The sequence below is a fragment of the Sorex fumeus genome, unplaced genomic scaffold, assembly GCF_029834395.1.
Source record: "Sorex fumeus unplaced genomic scaffold, SorFum_2.1 ptg000042l, whole genome shotgun sequence".
In the NCBI taxonomy this organism is placed as follows: Eukaryota; Metazoa; Chordata; class Mammalia; order Eulipotyphla; family Soricidae; genus Sorex; species Sorex fumeus.
This window is the reverse complement of record NW_026606099.1, coordinates 9,825,668-9,841,611: the sequence shown is the minus strand read 5'-3', so window position 1 is coordinate 9,841,611 and position 15,944 is coordinate 9,825,668.

Genomic DNA, 15,944 nt, shown 5'->3' with positions numbered 1-15,944 from the left:
CTCCTGGCAGGGTTCAGGAGACTATACAGGGTGCCAGGGATCAAACCCAGGTCAGCCACGTGCAAGGCAAGTGCCCTTTCCATTTTACTATCTCCCCAATGCCTCCCCCTACACACACACACACACACACACACACACACACACACACACACACCACCACCACCACCACCACCACCAAAGCCCTGATTTTATCCATGACATTGTATAGTCCCCCAGCACCACTAGGAGCACAAAATTAGGAGTAACTCCTAAACATACACAACAACAATCTTTAAGCTTTGCTTTCCTTCATGGCCCATACTTCTGGACTGGATTATACAGAAAGACATTATGCAGGGGCCAGAGCAATAGTACAGAGGATAAGAGTGCTTGCCTTGCACATAGCTGATCCAGGCTCAATCCCCAGCATCCCATATGGTCCCTCAAGCACTGCCAGGAGTAATTACTGAGTTCAGAGCCATGAGTAAGTCCAGAGTATCGCTGAGTGTGATCCAAAACCTAAAATAATAATACAAATAATAACAGAAAGATGTGCCCATGTAATTAAAAAGGAAAAATCAGAATATTATATCCTGAAATATGAAATATTAAATTATAACATCTCAAAGAAGTTAAAAGTGAAGTTAAGAATAGAAGTCCAGGGGCTGGAGAGTTAGCACAGCAGGTAGGGCGTTTGCCTTGCATGTGGCTGACCGGGTTCGATTCCCAGCATCCCATAGGGTCCCCTGAGCACCTCCAGGAGTAACTCCTGAGTGCAAAGCCAGGAGGAACCCCTGTGCATCGCCGGGTGTGACTCAAAAAGAAAAAAAAAAAACTTCCTTGGTTGGGGCTAGAGCGATAGCACAGCAGGTAGGATGTTTGCCTTGCACGTGGCCAACCTGGGTTTGATTCCCAGCATCCCATATGGTTCCCCAAGCACCGCCAGGAATTATGAATAATTCCTGAGTGCAGAGCCAGAAGTAACCCCTGTGCATCCCTGGACGGGTATGACCCAAAAAGCCAAAGTAAATAAATAGATAAATAAATAGAAGGAATAGAAGTCCAGATAAATGCAAGATGATCGGGAAGGAAAGGAGTCAAAAAATAAATTGGGGTGTATAAGTAGCTTCATTTTTATTTTTTATTGCTTAAAATTTTTATTTTAGGCACTGTGATTTACAATTCTGTTAATGTTAAGGTTTAATGCATAAAAGGTTCCAACATTGCACCTCCACCAGATCGCCTGCTTCTCTCCGCCACTATCCCAATGTGCCTTCTTCTCGCCTTCCAATCCCCTGCTGTGGTCAGCTTCCTACCAAAGACCAATTGTTGGTCTCTGTTGCTCTTGGACATTTGTAATTTCCCCACCAGGTATCTTAACATACCATCCATGAGAAAGATGATTCCGTATATGTCCTTTTCCTTCTAACTTCACTCAGCATAACACTGAATCCCTTCTTTAGCTTCATCAATATAGCTCTTGAGAATATTTTTCTCTATTCTAATTATTTCTTTATTGTACATATAAACACACACACAAATAAAACAAAATAGCATTTACTAATGAATTGACCATGAAAAGAAATCCAGTTTGATTACTAGTGAATTAATCCTGAAAAGATCCAGTTTGGTTATCAGAGGATATTTACTAGTGAATTAATCCTGAAAAGATCCAGTTTGGTTATCAGATGATATTATAAAGTTCACAGAGAAACAAATGCAAAGAATTTTGTTATAAATCATTAATCTTCCATCTTAGGTGTGCTTCAATGAAGTTTGGATAAGGTAACCTCCGTTTTAAGCCTTCAAGACTGTGATAATGTGGGTGCACTGATTATAATTCCTAAAACTGAGTTTGAGAAAAAAAATCTTTTTTTTTCTTTTTTGGGTCACACCCAGCAATGCACGGGGGTTACTCCTGGCTCTGCACTCAGGAGTTACTCCTGGTAGTGCTCAGGGAACCATATGGGATGCTGGGAGTCGAACCCAGGTCGGCTGTGTGCAAGGCAAACGCCCTATCCTCTGTGCTATCTCTCCAGCCCAAGAGAAAAAAAAATCTTTGCACAAATCTTTTTGTTCATGTAATCTTAGATGACAGAAATTTCACATTTATGAGTATATATGCTTATAAATTATATTCTACACATTGCATTATTTATTATATGCATATGGAGTGTTCTCATTTAAATTGTATTGTTAAAATAAATAAATAAATAAACAAAAATAAATAAAATAAAGTGGTGGGGTCATAGGGAGTTGGGGCTGAGTCCAGTTATAATGAAACCAAGATGGTCACCAGCTCTCCGTAACCCAGGAAGGTGTCTTTGTAATGAAGAAACCTTAGAAATGCTTTCCAAAAACATGGCTTGCCAAAGAACACGTCTCCTGTTTAAGAGAAAGTGGAAAGCAAACATATAGAAGGAGATCGTAGCAGGTAAATCTGAACCAGGTAGGTGATATGCTCTGCTCTTCTCTCAGTGCTCCAGGGGCCCACAGAGCTCTCTGGAGCTGGAAAATGTTCAGCTCTGAATGACTTTCAAGGTCCTACCCCCAGAATTTCAGCTCCCTACTGGACAGCAGAGAAATGCAAATCCTTGTCCGCTGCCTTTACAAACACCATTTAGAAAGTGCTCTCCATGGCCAGCCCTGTATGAGACTTCACTCCGTCCTGAACTTCGCTTCCATTCAGTGCCTAATATGGAAAAGTCTTATCACAAATGGGCAGGCGTCCTGGGTACCTAGTCCACAGCACCCCCAGAAACACCAAGAGCAATGGCTGGATTGGCTGAGTGTGCGTTTCATTTTCAGTAGAGTGAGGTGAATATTCAGATGCCAGACAAGACTGTCTAGCTGTGTGTATTGAAGGACAGTGACAAAAATGTTGCATGCCTTTCCAGGCCAACAATGACCTCTAAAATATATTTTCCTTCTTTCCTCTTTTCTGAGAAAGAAAGGAAAATGACAGACACTGTTAGATTTTCTTTGGGGGAGGGGAGAGAAGCAGGATTGGGGGTAGGGGAAATTCCTGGTGATACTCAGCTGACCTATGGGTATGGATCAATGTCTGAGCCCAGGACAGACATGTGGCTGCTAGGGCCACCAGGGTAATCCCAGTGGAGTTTCCAGGGCTATACCTGTCCCAGGGGACCACGCAGGACCAGGAAACGAACTGAGATTCCTGCTCATGCAAAGCGTGTGCCCCTGACCCAGAGCGAATATCCATATTTCCTTTGCACAAATCATATTCCAGCCTAGTCAAAGAGTATTAAATATTTTTCTTGAATGCCCTACAGAGAGAACCACGACACATTTTACATGGACCCTTTCTCCTTCCATTATTAAGATTTTTCTTTTAACGAAGGGTGTCACTTTATGACACAATTTAAACTCATTTTTATTCAAAGCTTCTCTCTGATAACCCCTTGCTGGATCCTCACCCCCGCACACATCCTGCTTATAGATTCTTCTCATCCAGGTTTCTTGCTCCCTTTTCCACCCCAAAGGCAAACAACCCTCCCTATACCAATAAAAGGGGGTGAAAAGAAGGCAGGAGAGGACTCTGGGCTAAGATGGAAGCCTTGAGCCCAGAGAAACTACTCAGGGCTGGAGGAGAGCGCCTCCCGCCCTCCATCAAGGTGGCTTTGCCTGCAGTGTTTATTATGCATCGATTTTCTTATCCATCTTCTTTAGAGCCTCTTAGATCTTCAGGCTGCGGCTGTTTCTCCAAATTGTCATTCACTCCAAGCTCTCTAGCTCCTTGCAGCAGCTAAGCGTGGGGAGGTGGGCGGGAGGGGGGGTTTGATGGGGTTGGTGGGGCGCAGGTTGCAGAGAGGGTGGGCTGAAGGGGATGGGGGTAGAGAGAATGCAGCCAAGAGAGGTGAATGAGGGTTGCTAAGTAACCGTTGCCAAGGAACCAGTACCAAGGAACATCCCAAGCTGCTGGCTTATTCCAGCCAACCCCCTTCCACATCCTCCCCTCACTTAAGTTCTCTCAGGTCTATAAAGCAGCTCGATGCTGTCACCTTCACTAGCTGCAGACCTTTCTCTTCAGCTCTTGGGGGGCTGCAGAGGCCAGGGCTGAAAGTGTTTGGTTCCTAGACCTGGGCTTTCACGCGGCATGGTTACACATTATATATATATATATATATATATATATATATATATATATATATTTAAAAGGTTGATCTACTTAACAGAAAGAAAGTCTGTCTGCACAATCAGGATTTTTGTATCAGTTTGAGTTCAGGGTGTGGATATGAAGGCAGGTGTAGAGCCAGACCCTGCCCATCTCCCTAAGATGATTTGAATCCCCTTAGGGATGCACTCGTTATTTGATCTGAAAATTTTGTGAATTTCATAAACAGAAGATATATACTGTTTTTACATCAGTAAATTCTATCTAGACAAAAAAAATGACGTGTCTCAGAGCTTAACTTTTGAATTATCTGCCACTTGAGGTCATCCATGGCTGATCCCCAATTGATACAGGTTCCCAAAAGTATTACATAATGTTTTATAATAAATGTATCTTATTAATTCCATTTGATGCAGTTAAATAATAGATATTCACATCCCCTCAGTGATAGCTGGGGAAGTAGAGAGCCAATAAATCTCAGAAGAAAGGGCTGGAGAGACAGTACAGCAGGTAGGGCACTTGCCCGGAATGTGGCCAACCTGGGTTTGATCATCAACATACCACATGGTCCTTTGAGCACTGCCAAGAGTGATTCCTAAGTGCATAGCCAGCAGGAGTAACCCCTGCGCATCACTGGGTGTGCCCTGCCCACCCAAATAAATCCAAAGACTCCAGGACTTAGTTATACAATACAGCACCATATTAGATAAAAGCAGGACTTTGGAGTCAGACAAGGTCTCAAAAGTGGGACTTCATCTTCCTAAACTCAGATTCTCATCTGTAAAAAGCGAACATATCACCTATTCTAGAGAATTCTTGTAAGATGTAATAAAGGAGAACGTGCATAGTTTTCTTTTTTTTTAATTTTTTTTATTAGTGAGGCACCATGAGGTACAGTTGTAGACTTACAAGTTTTTGTGCTTGGGTCTCAGTTATACAATGATCAATCACCCATCCCTTCGCCAGTGCCCATTTTCCACCACCAGAGGTCCCAGTATTCCTCCCACCCCCCAACCCCCCTCCCACCCTGCCTCTGTGGCAGGCCATTCCCTTTTGTTCTCTCTCTCTTATTGGGTGTTGTGGTTTGCAAAAGAGGCACTGGGTGACAATCATGTTTGGTCTATAGTCTACTTTCAGCATGCTTCTCCCATCCTGGGAGGATCCTCCCAACACCCTTTATTTGGATTGCAGTTTTCTTACATAAGAGTTTGATAAATAGTAGCTGCCACTATTACCATCAACTTTATTTGTCAGCCCTGATCTATTCAGAATTCGACAGATGGACAAGTCAAAACAAGGAACCACTCACCAAAAACTGTCAGTTTTTGTGGCCGCTCAGCTTCAAAGCTTGAGCTGAATTATGAATGAAACTCAGAAGGCTAAAGCTAGGTCTAGGGGCTGGAGTGATAGCACAGCGGGAAGGGCGTTTGCCTTGCATGCAGCCGACCTGGGTTCGATTCCCAGCATCCCATAGGGTCCCCTGAGCACCGCCAGGAGCAATTCCTGAGTGCAGAGCCAGGAGGAACCCCTGTGCATCGCCAGGTGTGACCCAAAAAGCAATAAATAAATAAATAAATAAAGCTAGGCCTAGAAAGCAGCGTGAAACCCAGGACTGAGTCTCCGTGGAAGCCGCATTAGAGCTTACGTCTAAGCCACACATGAAACCTTCTTTAGGCCTCTCAGCTACATGATGGGCCCACAAAACAGTGTCTGAATTAAGAAAATGAAAAAAACGAATAAGTAAGGGATGTTTTCCTGTAGGACCAAGGTGTTCCTCTTACTCTCACCCCTTCATCTAAGCACTATTTTATAGTCATCGCTGTCACTTGCATGCCAGCCCTACATATTAGTGGGAGGGTGGGTCAATGGGCCTCCGAGAGCGTCATTTCTCAACCAGGGCCATAGATCCTCCTATGCATTCCCAGGATATTCCAAGGTGAAAATCACATACATGGGGGAGGGGGGAGCATGACCGGGTGTCACCCAGTAGGACCGCAGGTCTCAGAAAAAAGAAGACATCAGATAGGGCCACATCCAAAAAAGGTTGAGAAACACTGCTTTAAACCATCCACACTGATACTAATATCAGTATCTGTTGGGCTTTTCCTGAAACCTGACCACAAAAACAAACAAACAAACAAAAAAACACATCCTGAGGTAGTGTTCTAAATCTTGTCTTCCCACCTTCTGAAAGTTGGAATTATATATGAAGAAGACTGGGAAGAGGAAGGAAAAGATGAAAAAGAAAGCAAGAACACAGCAGGCAATGGGTAGAAGGGAGTTACGAGGACAGGAGGAAAAAAGATAACTCAAGGGCCAAATCAAATAACTGAAGATGGGAATGCGACTCCAGTAAGAAGACATAAAAAGAAATAGTTCTTCTGCCAAGGCGGGAAGGAAGAGTAGAGAGGAGTGGGGGAAGGCTGAAGACAGCTGTTCTGCTGGAAAAAAGAAAAGAGTTCAGGTTTAAAGGAGAAACAGACATCCTGCTTTTGTGTTGCAGAGCCGTTTCTAGAAGGGACCAGGAACTTTGAGGTATCCCTCTGAGAGATCTTGGAAGTATGTATTCAAGGGACACTTGACATGATAAAATCTCCTGATGGAATGGAAGATCAAGAAAGTTATTAACTATCTATTTCTTGGAAAGTTGTCATCAAGGATAAAGCATGAAAGTAAAGAAGTTACTGAAGATCGTGATTCGGGTGCAAATCCCTTCTTTTCTCACATCCCTTAATCCAACAAACCCAGAGAGAATCATTGAATCCCTCTTTCTTCTTCTATCTCCCATCCTCTCCTCCTCCCTCTATCATATTTTGAACAAAACTCCTTGGGAAAATCCGCCAGTGTTCACCCACATTAATGTCAGCCTGGCACCAGAATCCGCCCTGGCCTGCCCTGAGATACATGCCCAGTCCTGTCTACCTAAGACGGGAACCAATAATGCTGCTTCCCACTGAGGAGTAGACTCTAGAAAGTACCTCTAGCTATGAACTAGACTATTAGTACATCTCAGAGATTATTAATTTCTCTATGTAAATCTGGGTTCTTTGGGTTCAGGAATCACTTTAACCATTATTCTATCCTTTAGTATGTTCTTCTTGCCTCTTCTTCCTTCCAAGATGTGTTGTTTCTGGTCCCTCTCATTTACCCTGAACCATGGTACAAATCCGTTCCCAGATCTAAAACCGTTTCATATTGTCTCAGGTTCTGACCAGAGTGCAGATGGAAGGAGCTATTGTGAATCAAGGAAACTGCTCCCTGATTCAGGCATAGTCAATGGCCCGTTTGAAAAGAACGTGGCTGTTGGAGGGCTACTTAGTGCCAATACTCAAGAATGTCTATTTCTAATGATCAGAAATATGTTCTATGAAGCCCTTAGCAACTAGATTATATATGCTCATCTAGTTCCTCCCTTTCCAGCAAGTGGCTCCTCAGAACAGAGTAACGCGTCCTCTTAGGTTCATTTTTGGACTATGTGGAGAAAAGAGTGCTCAATTTGAGGAAAGGGAATACCCTTTATCCTTGCACAAAACATCATTTGCAGAGAAGTTAGTTCCAATGGGATGGGAAGTGAAGGCTACAAGGTCGATTCCAGATACTTGTGTTAATCCAAACAAGACTTTCTCGATAATCTGAACTGTCACTGAGCATGCATGAGATCAAGCCCTTTGTGAGAAGAAGAACCATTCATCTTGAACAAGCAACCAAAATGTGTCGTGAAAACAGAAGACCGGAAAGGGTTGGCTGAGCCTAATATCTTCAAGCATCCAGTCTCAGATTCTTCTTGCCCATGTCCAAGTCGTAATGCAACCAGTCCTCCATAAAGCACAGGAACCAATGCTGCCGACTTAGGCCAGTGGGGTGGGAGTGGGGGATTGGGCTGTGGCAGGAAAGTGGCCAAAGGAAGACCCTGGTAATGGAAGAACTTTGTGCTGCTGGGACTTCACACAGCTCATGGCCTTGGTTGTCTGCAACCTTGGAAGAATGACCCATATCCAGAATTGACCAAGGGGTGAGGTGTTGTGTGTATGTGGGGGGTGGGAGGGGAGTCTCTAAGATTACACAGGGAACATTTTTTCCCTCCCCCAAAGCCCAAAGGCCCCGACTAGCTCTCAAGAACAGAACCCAGACCCCACTGAGACTGAGGTGGGAGGTACAGGGGCGTTTCTGTGACAGCAATCTGCCTCTGTCTACCTGTCTCCATCTCTCCCCAAGCTTCTCATATCCTGGGGCATTATTTTAGAGGCCTCTACCTTGATCTGTCTCCAAGTCTCTAGCAAGATCAAAGCTCTTAACACCTGTTTTGCTCGCTGACTCCTAGGCTAGAGAAGAGGGGGGCAGGGTCCTTCCTGAGGCGAGGGGCGGGCCTGACTTTCCCCTTTCCCAGGCCTTGAGGTGGTGGGTAGGTTGGTAGGGAGAATCAAGGAACCAAACATAAGGTTGGGTTGACAAAATCGCCCCCTAGTGGGAAGCATGTTTTTCTGCAATGGGCTTTCTTGCTGTCTTCAGGTTATAAATTGAATTGATTCATCATTTTAGTAGGCTCAGTATATTATGGTGACCGGAAAGTTATTTCCCAATGTCCCTAACCAAAGAGGGCTGTTTTTTTTTAAACACAAGAAAGATCCTACTTATTTCCTTCATGTGTTTAATCACAATATGAAATTATTTCAACTCTTCTTTGAACAGTATTTTTGTTTTTCACATCTATTTTCCACTAAGAAAGTTCTATATTTGAACAAGTAAAGGGTAAAAGATAATTTTGAACTTATGTAGGAATAAATATACTGGAGGCTAAAAATATCATTGCTCAAGCGGGCCCAGTAACGTCTCCATTGGAGACTTTGTTGTTACTGTGTCTGGCATATCGAATACATCACGGGGAGCTTGCCAGGCTCTGCCGTGAGGGCGAGATCCTCTCGGTAGCTTGCCGGGCTCTCTGAGAGGGGCGGAGGAATCGAACTCGGGTCGGCCATGTTGGCTGCGTGCAAGGCAAACACCCTACCCGCTGTGCTATCGCTCCAGCCAAAAATATCATTAATGGCAGGAGGAAACTGGGCACATTGGCGGTTGGAAATGTACACTGGTGAAGGCATGGGTGTTGGAACATTCTATGACTGAAACCCAATCGTGAACAACTTTGTAACTGTGTATCTCATGGTGATTCAATTTTTAAATGACAATAAATAAATAAAAAATAAATATCCGAATAATTTTATTTAACCTTCCCAAAAGTACGAGCTTTAATTAATAATACCCTTAATCAATATCTCCAATACCGCTACTTCAACATTTCTACCCATGACCTCTTTTCCTACAACTATATTCCCTTTAACAAGTTAGTTAATAACTATTTACCTCTATGTTAAGCATTGTAAATAAAATATGAACACATACCAGGTACAGTCACTCCACCTAAAAGCTTATGGTTGAATGAGGGAGAAAGTAAGTGGCTGGAGAGATAGTCCAGCTAAGTGGGGTTTTTTCCTTGCTATGTGACTGATATGGATTTGATCATCTTACATACGATCCCCTGAACATCACCAGGAGTAAGGCCCGAGCACAGGGCCAGAAGTAAACCCTGTATGCAGTCAGGGATACCTCCCCCCTCCCCCAATTAAAAGAGACAGAGAGAAAGTAGTGGCTAGAAAGAGTATAGGGGTAAGTGCTTTATATGCAGAGTCCCAGTTCAACATATACTCCCCAGAGTCCTGCCAGAAGATGCCTGAACACAGAGGCAGGAGTAACTCCTGGACACTCCCGAGTACTGAGACAGACAGAGAGTGACAGAGAAACAGAGAAAGAGACAGAGAGACAGACAGAGAGCACAAAGATACACAATAACTAAAAAAACATAAGATTGACACAGTCAAAGGAGTATAGACATTCAATGAAAATTCAGTGCTTCTGACTGGGGTGACCCAGAAAGGCTCATCCAAGGCATAACATTTAAGCTTACCCAAGATTATTGTGTAGAATTTCTGTAGTTAGAGATTGCGAACAAGATCATTTCTAGGGGGAAAAAATCTCCTAGGAAGAAGTTCTTGATTTTTGAACAGTATTTGATCATTAAGGTGTGTAATGGAATGATCAGTAGAACTCAAGAAAAAACTGAGAAGGCTCCAGGAAAAACAGGGAACAGGACTGAGTCCCAGTGCTGCCTCCATTCACTCCCATCTCTCTTGCATCTGATCTTACTTTAGAAATTTAAGATTCAGATAAGACAGAGTACCTATTATCCCTCCATCTACACGTCTCATCTCCTCTCTCCCCCCACTGAGTTCTTTATTAACAAGGAAATGATTTCTTAATCTCATTACTAAGAAGAGCACAAAGCACAGAAAAGCGGATGCAGCACAAATTAAGTTAGGTAATTTGCATACCTGGAGAAAGGAAAGACCCCCCCTTCTCCTTCATAGTCGGTTTTTGTCCATCTTCTGACACTGTATGTCAATAAATTTCTATATTTCCTCCTTTCTTGGACAAGGGATGCTGTTAAATGTCAAATGTAAAGTAAAGTTTGTCGTAAAAAATCCCTCATAAAAAAAAAAAAAAACTACCAACTCCCAGCATTGGAGGCTGGAGGAGGGGCATGGTAGGGATGTGTTTTAGAGGCTCATTTGTTCCTACTAACGGTCAGGTGACCTCTCTCCTGCTTCTCGGAGCACCCACGAGAAAATCATTTTTTAACATTGTCTAAAGAAGTGACTCTATTTAACTCCTTTTGCTACCATTGCTTTTGAGAAAAATTGGGAGGTTTTGTGATTTTAATTTCATCAATAGTTTCTTACCGTCTCAACTCTACCTGTCTTAATTAGTAAAATTTTAATTTCCTCTTTCTGGGATCGCTGAAATAAGAATAAAACCTCACCGGGAAACAAAGAAGTAAGTAAAATGGTTTCTCTTCCAGCCCCTTCCACACAAGAGCTTAGAGAGCAGCATCAGTTACATGGGTCTGTGCATACAAGGGCGAACTATGTATTAGGCTAGAAAGTAAAGACAGAGGGATTGCCTTGAGGCTGCTGTTTCTTTCTCTACAACCTCCTCTGATTATAGTAGATTTATAGGGGCCCCAAAGCAGCCCAGCATCTTAGCCATAAACTTCCCAGAAAGAAAACTCATTGAGGTTCCCCTGAGAGGTGATGAAAAATAAATATCAGTATTTGGTACAAACACATCAACCAGGGCCAAGGGTGGAAGGCAGCCAGTTCCCTATAGCTGGTTTAACTCCTTTAGGATTTACACACACACACACTCTCTCTCTCTCTCTCTCTCTCTCTCTCTCTCTCTCTCTCTCTCTCTCTCTCCCTGAAACGTCTAATAGACAAACACTCATATTTCTAGGCCCACCAAAATATAGTGCACCCCACTTCTTAGCGCATATTTTCAATCAGATGTAAACACACCCATACACAGACGATAGATACTCTTGACTTTCAATGAATTGCTTTATAAATATAAAAATATTCAGCCTCTCCCCCTTCCAAGCTCTTGACTACAGGGTGGGGCTAAGAGGTGAATGAGGGAATGTCTGAGAATAGGCTCGCATGTGTCACTGAGTGTGTCTCTGACTCCATTCCAAAATAACAAATATAAAATCGTTTTCTCATTATTCACTCTTTGGACTTGTCCACGGTCTTTCAATTACCTTCCACTATCCTATCAAGTTTCAAAGATCATCGATCCCTCTCGGAACCGCTGCTCTGAGCAGAATGGAGCTCGGGGCCAGGCAGCATGAATTCTGTTGAAACTTGGTACAAATCCGAGTCTCATGACTTACTTTAGACAAAGTACCGAGTTTCTCCGAGCCTTGGTTTCGATTTCTGCAGGAGAAAGACTGGCCTCATGGAACTGTTCAATTCGATTAGTTTACTGGGTCTCAGGATGTGGCTCAGAGGCAAACTATCCTGGGTTTAATGGCTAGCACAGCCAAAAAAAAAAAAAAGGTAAATTAGATAATTACATAATATACTTATATCGATTTTTGCTCGAGCGGGCCCAGTAACGTCTCCATTGGAGACTTTGTTGTTACTGTGTCTGGCATATCGAATACGTCACGGGGAGCTTGCCAGGCTCTGCCGTGCGGGCGAGATACTCTTCCAGGGTTAGGAGAATGAGGCCCAGATGGGTAGCTTGCCGGGCTCTCCGAGAGGGGTGGAGGAATCGAACTCGGGTTGGCCGTGTTGGCTGCGTGCAAGGCAAATGCCCTACCGTTGTGCTATCGCTCCTGCGTAGTACATTTTTTTCATTTCTATGAGGTCATACTGGAGGTAGAGGCTTGTGATACATTGTTCAGGGATCAAGTGCAAGTGCTTTACTTAGTGACCCACGCTCCCTCCCTCAGAAATTTTGTTAAACGTTTTACGGATGTTATTATTATCATCTGGGCCTCATTCTCCTAACCCTGGAAGAGCCTTGAATGTGGCACTTTTTAAAAAATCTCAGGGCTAGCATGAAGGAGACGTTACTGGGGCCTGCTCGACGCAATAGACGAACAACAGGATGGTCGTGATCGTGATCGTGATTATTATCATCATTTTTAGACATTGGAGCAATAAAGAAGCAATAAATGAAAGATCAATTCGTTTCCTTTAGGTGTTTTAAAAATTTTATTGATAAAACCAGGTAAAGAGGGCTGGAGCGATAGCACAGCGGGTAGGGCGTTTGCCTTGCATGCAACCAACATGGCCAACACAGGTTCAATTCCCAACATCCTACATGGTCCCCCGAGCACCGCCAGGAGCAATTCCTGAGTGCATGAGCCAGGAGGAACCCCTGAGCATCGCCGGGTGTGACCCAAAAAGCAAAAAAAAAAAAAAAAAAAAAAAAAAAAACAGGTAAAGACTTGCCTGGAGAGTCGGGAGGAAAGGAAAAAAGAAATCTACAACTCTCATTTCAGTTCTACAATGCAATTGGTCTTCCTAAATGCAAGCTTTGTTTTGAAATTTTTAGGAACGGTTTCTATACTCTAATGAAATTATTTTCCCTTCCATTCTTCATTATGACCACACATCTTTTGTCACCACATATCTACTTCGGTCTTTTATTTAAGGAGTTGACTGGCGAATCCTTGCTTGGGACAGAAAAGGCTTTGAGAGCTTACCTTAAGAGTTTCCTATTTCCAAGCAGGAGCCCTTCTAAGACCTTCTGACTAAGTTGACACACCCGTTGCTCTGTCAGAGTGTCTCCATCTCCCTGCAAATCTCAGAAAATTCTCCCTTGCGTTCATTCTCAACTTCTTTCCCTTCACATACTCATCTCTTCTTATCACTCATTCTTCTTGAGGATAAAGTATATAGACCCTCAAGAGCTTAAGAAAAAAAATCTTGGGGCTGGAGCAACAGCACAGCAGGTAGGGCATTTGTCTTGCACGTGGCCGACCCAGGTTCAATCCCCAGCATCCCATAGGGTCCCCTGAGCACTGCCAGGAGTCATTCCTGAGTGCAGAGCCAGGAGGAACTCCTGAGCATCGCTGGGTGTGACCCAAAAAGCAAAAAAAAAAAAAAATCTCAAATGCCCAGCCAGTAACTTTTTTTCATTTCTTATTACTGAGGGCGAATGGAGTTTTGTCTCATATATTTTGTCATTGGCCTGTGAAAAGACATTTTTAAAAGGCTTTTTAAGGCATTAATTTTGAAAGGGCCAGAGATGGTACAGAAGTTAAGGTACTTGCCTCACATTCGACCCACTCAGGTTCAATGCCCGAAAGGCATCACATACGGTCCCTCAAGTCCCACCCTGAGCACAGTCAGAAGTAAGCAAGATGTGAGCACTGCCAGGAGTAGCCCGAGAATTAAAAATAAATAAATAAATAAACAGAATGCATTGATTTGGGAATCATAGAGCACATACCTAGCACATGTGAGGCCCTGAATTCCATCCCTGGCACCACACAGGTGTTTCCCCTCCATCCCTCCCCACAGGAACAGAAGGAAGATGGAAAGATCTGAATTCCCACGAGAGATCATTAGGAACTCCCTTTTGAATCCCTCCACCCACCCCCCCCCAGCCTTCTCAATTTGTTTCATCAAATTATGACATATTTGATTAAGGGACAGTACAACTCTGAGGTGGGGACATGACTAATGTGACCTCCTAAGTCCCTTTTCAGCCCATCCGAGTAGGGGAAGCAAACTTGGCAGCCGTTCCAGCCCACGCAATGCTTGCCCCAGGGGAAACCCTGAGGACCAGGCTGACTCCAGCGTGGGTACAGCAGGCATTTTCCCAAGGTGGGCAGAATGCCAAACCCTGGTCTAGTGACTAGTGTGGAAGGTCTGGAGACAAGGAGGTGAGCCAGAACCCACCTCCTCCCTCTTACCCAAATTCAGTATCTCTAGTGTAGGCGCCTCCTACTGTGCTCCCAATTCCAAAGTCCTCAGAAATTTCCATAGTGTTCACTGGAGGCCGGACATCTTCCACTGATCCTCAAGTCAGAGCTACCCCAACTTGAAAGAGCGCAAATCACTCAGGAGCTAATTTCAAAGGCTGGAGCGATAGCACAGCGGTAGAGTGTTTGCCTTGCACGCAGCCGGCCCGGCAGACCCGAGTTCGATTCCTCCACCCGTCTCGGAGAGCCCGGCAAGCTACCGAGAGTATCTCGCCTGCACGGCAAAGCCTGGCAAGCTCCCCATGACATATTCGATATGCCAAATACAGTAACAATAAGTCTCACAATGGAGACGTTACTGGGCCCGCTCAAGCAAATTGATGAACAACGGGAGGACAGTGCTTCTCATTCCACAGAACTGGGAATGAGGTCTTAGAATCTGCACTTCTCACCAGCTCCTAGGTGACACCCTGCTCTTGGTCCATGGGTTCTACATACTTTGAAGAGCCAGAGTCTAAATGGAGTGAAGCCAGTTTCTAAAAGTGCCCAAAGAAGAATTATCAGTCCTACAGATAGATTTATCTATCCTGCTGATGGTGAGAAGCATATCTCAAACCTTCAGGACTCAGAAGCCTCCCTCCAGAGCATAATACACAACAGAAATGTGGTTCGTAAGTTCCACTTCAAATGTGTAAAAACATAGGCCTCAAAAAAGTCTCATTTTTTCTGACTATAGATCATGTAGCCTGAAATTGTCGTGAGATCCTCTTTCTTCCTTTTTCTTTTCTTCCTTCCTTCCTTCCTTCCTACCTTTCTTCCTTCCTTTCTTCTTTCTTTCTTTCTTTCTTTCTTCCTGTCTAATTTCTTTCTTTCTTCCTTTCTTTCCTTCTTTCTTCACTCTATCTTTCTTCCTCTTTCCCCCTCCCTCCCTCTCTTCCTCCCTTTCTTCCTTTCTTTCTCTTTTATTTTGGGACACTTCTGACAGTGCTCAGGATCTACTCCTGGCTCTATGTTCAAAGATCACCCCTAGCAAGGCTCAGGGAACCAGATAGAGTGCTAGGAATAGAACCCAGGTCAACTGCATGCAAGGCAAAAGCTTTACCTGCTGTCCTAACTCTTGGGCCCCACTATCTATTTCTTTTCTAACTTGCCTACTTTTTTTTCTGCCTGCCTACTTTTCTTACTTCCCAAATCGCTCTTGACTTTTCCTCCTCTAGGGACCATCTCTTGACCATCATTTCTCCTCGGTTTCTACTCATCCTTTTCTTCCTGGCAGCAATGGCAGTAACACTGTGATATCCAATCCCTGTTCAGTTAGTTGCTGTTGCCTCTTACTTCAATCCCTGTCTCTCTCCCCCATTTTAGGTCTGAATTCTCTCTTCCCAAAGAATTTTAGACACCCTCACATGGTGAGAGGATCTCACTGATATCTCATAAAGGATTGAAAGAGGCCGGCCGGGCATTCTAGGGGAAAGGGCAGCTCAGATAGAGAAGGGAGCACCA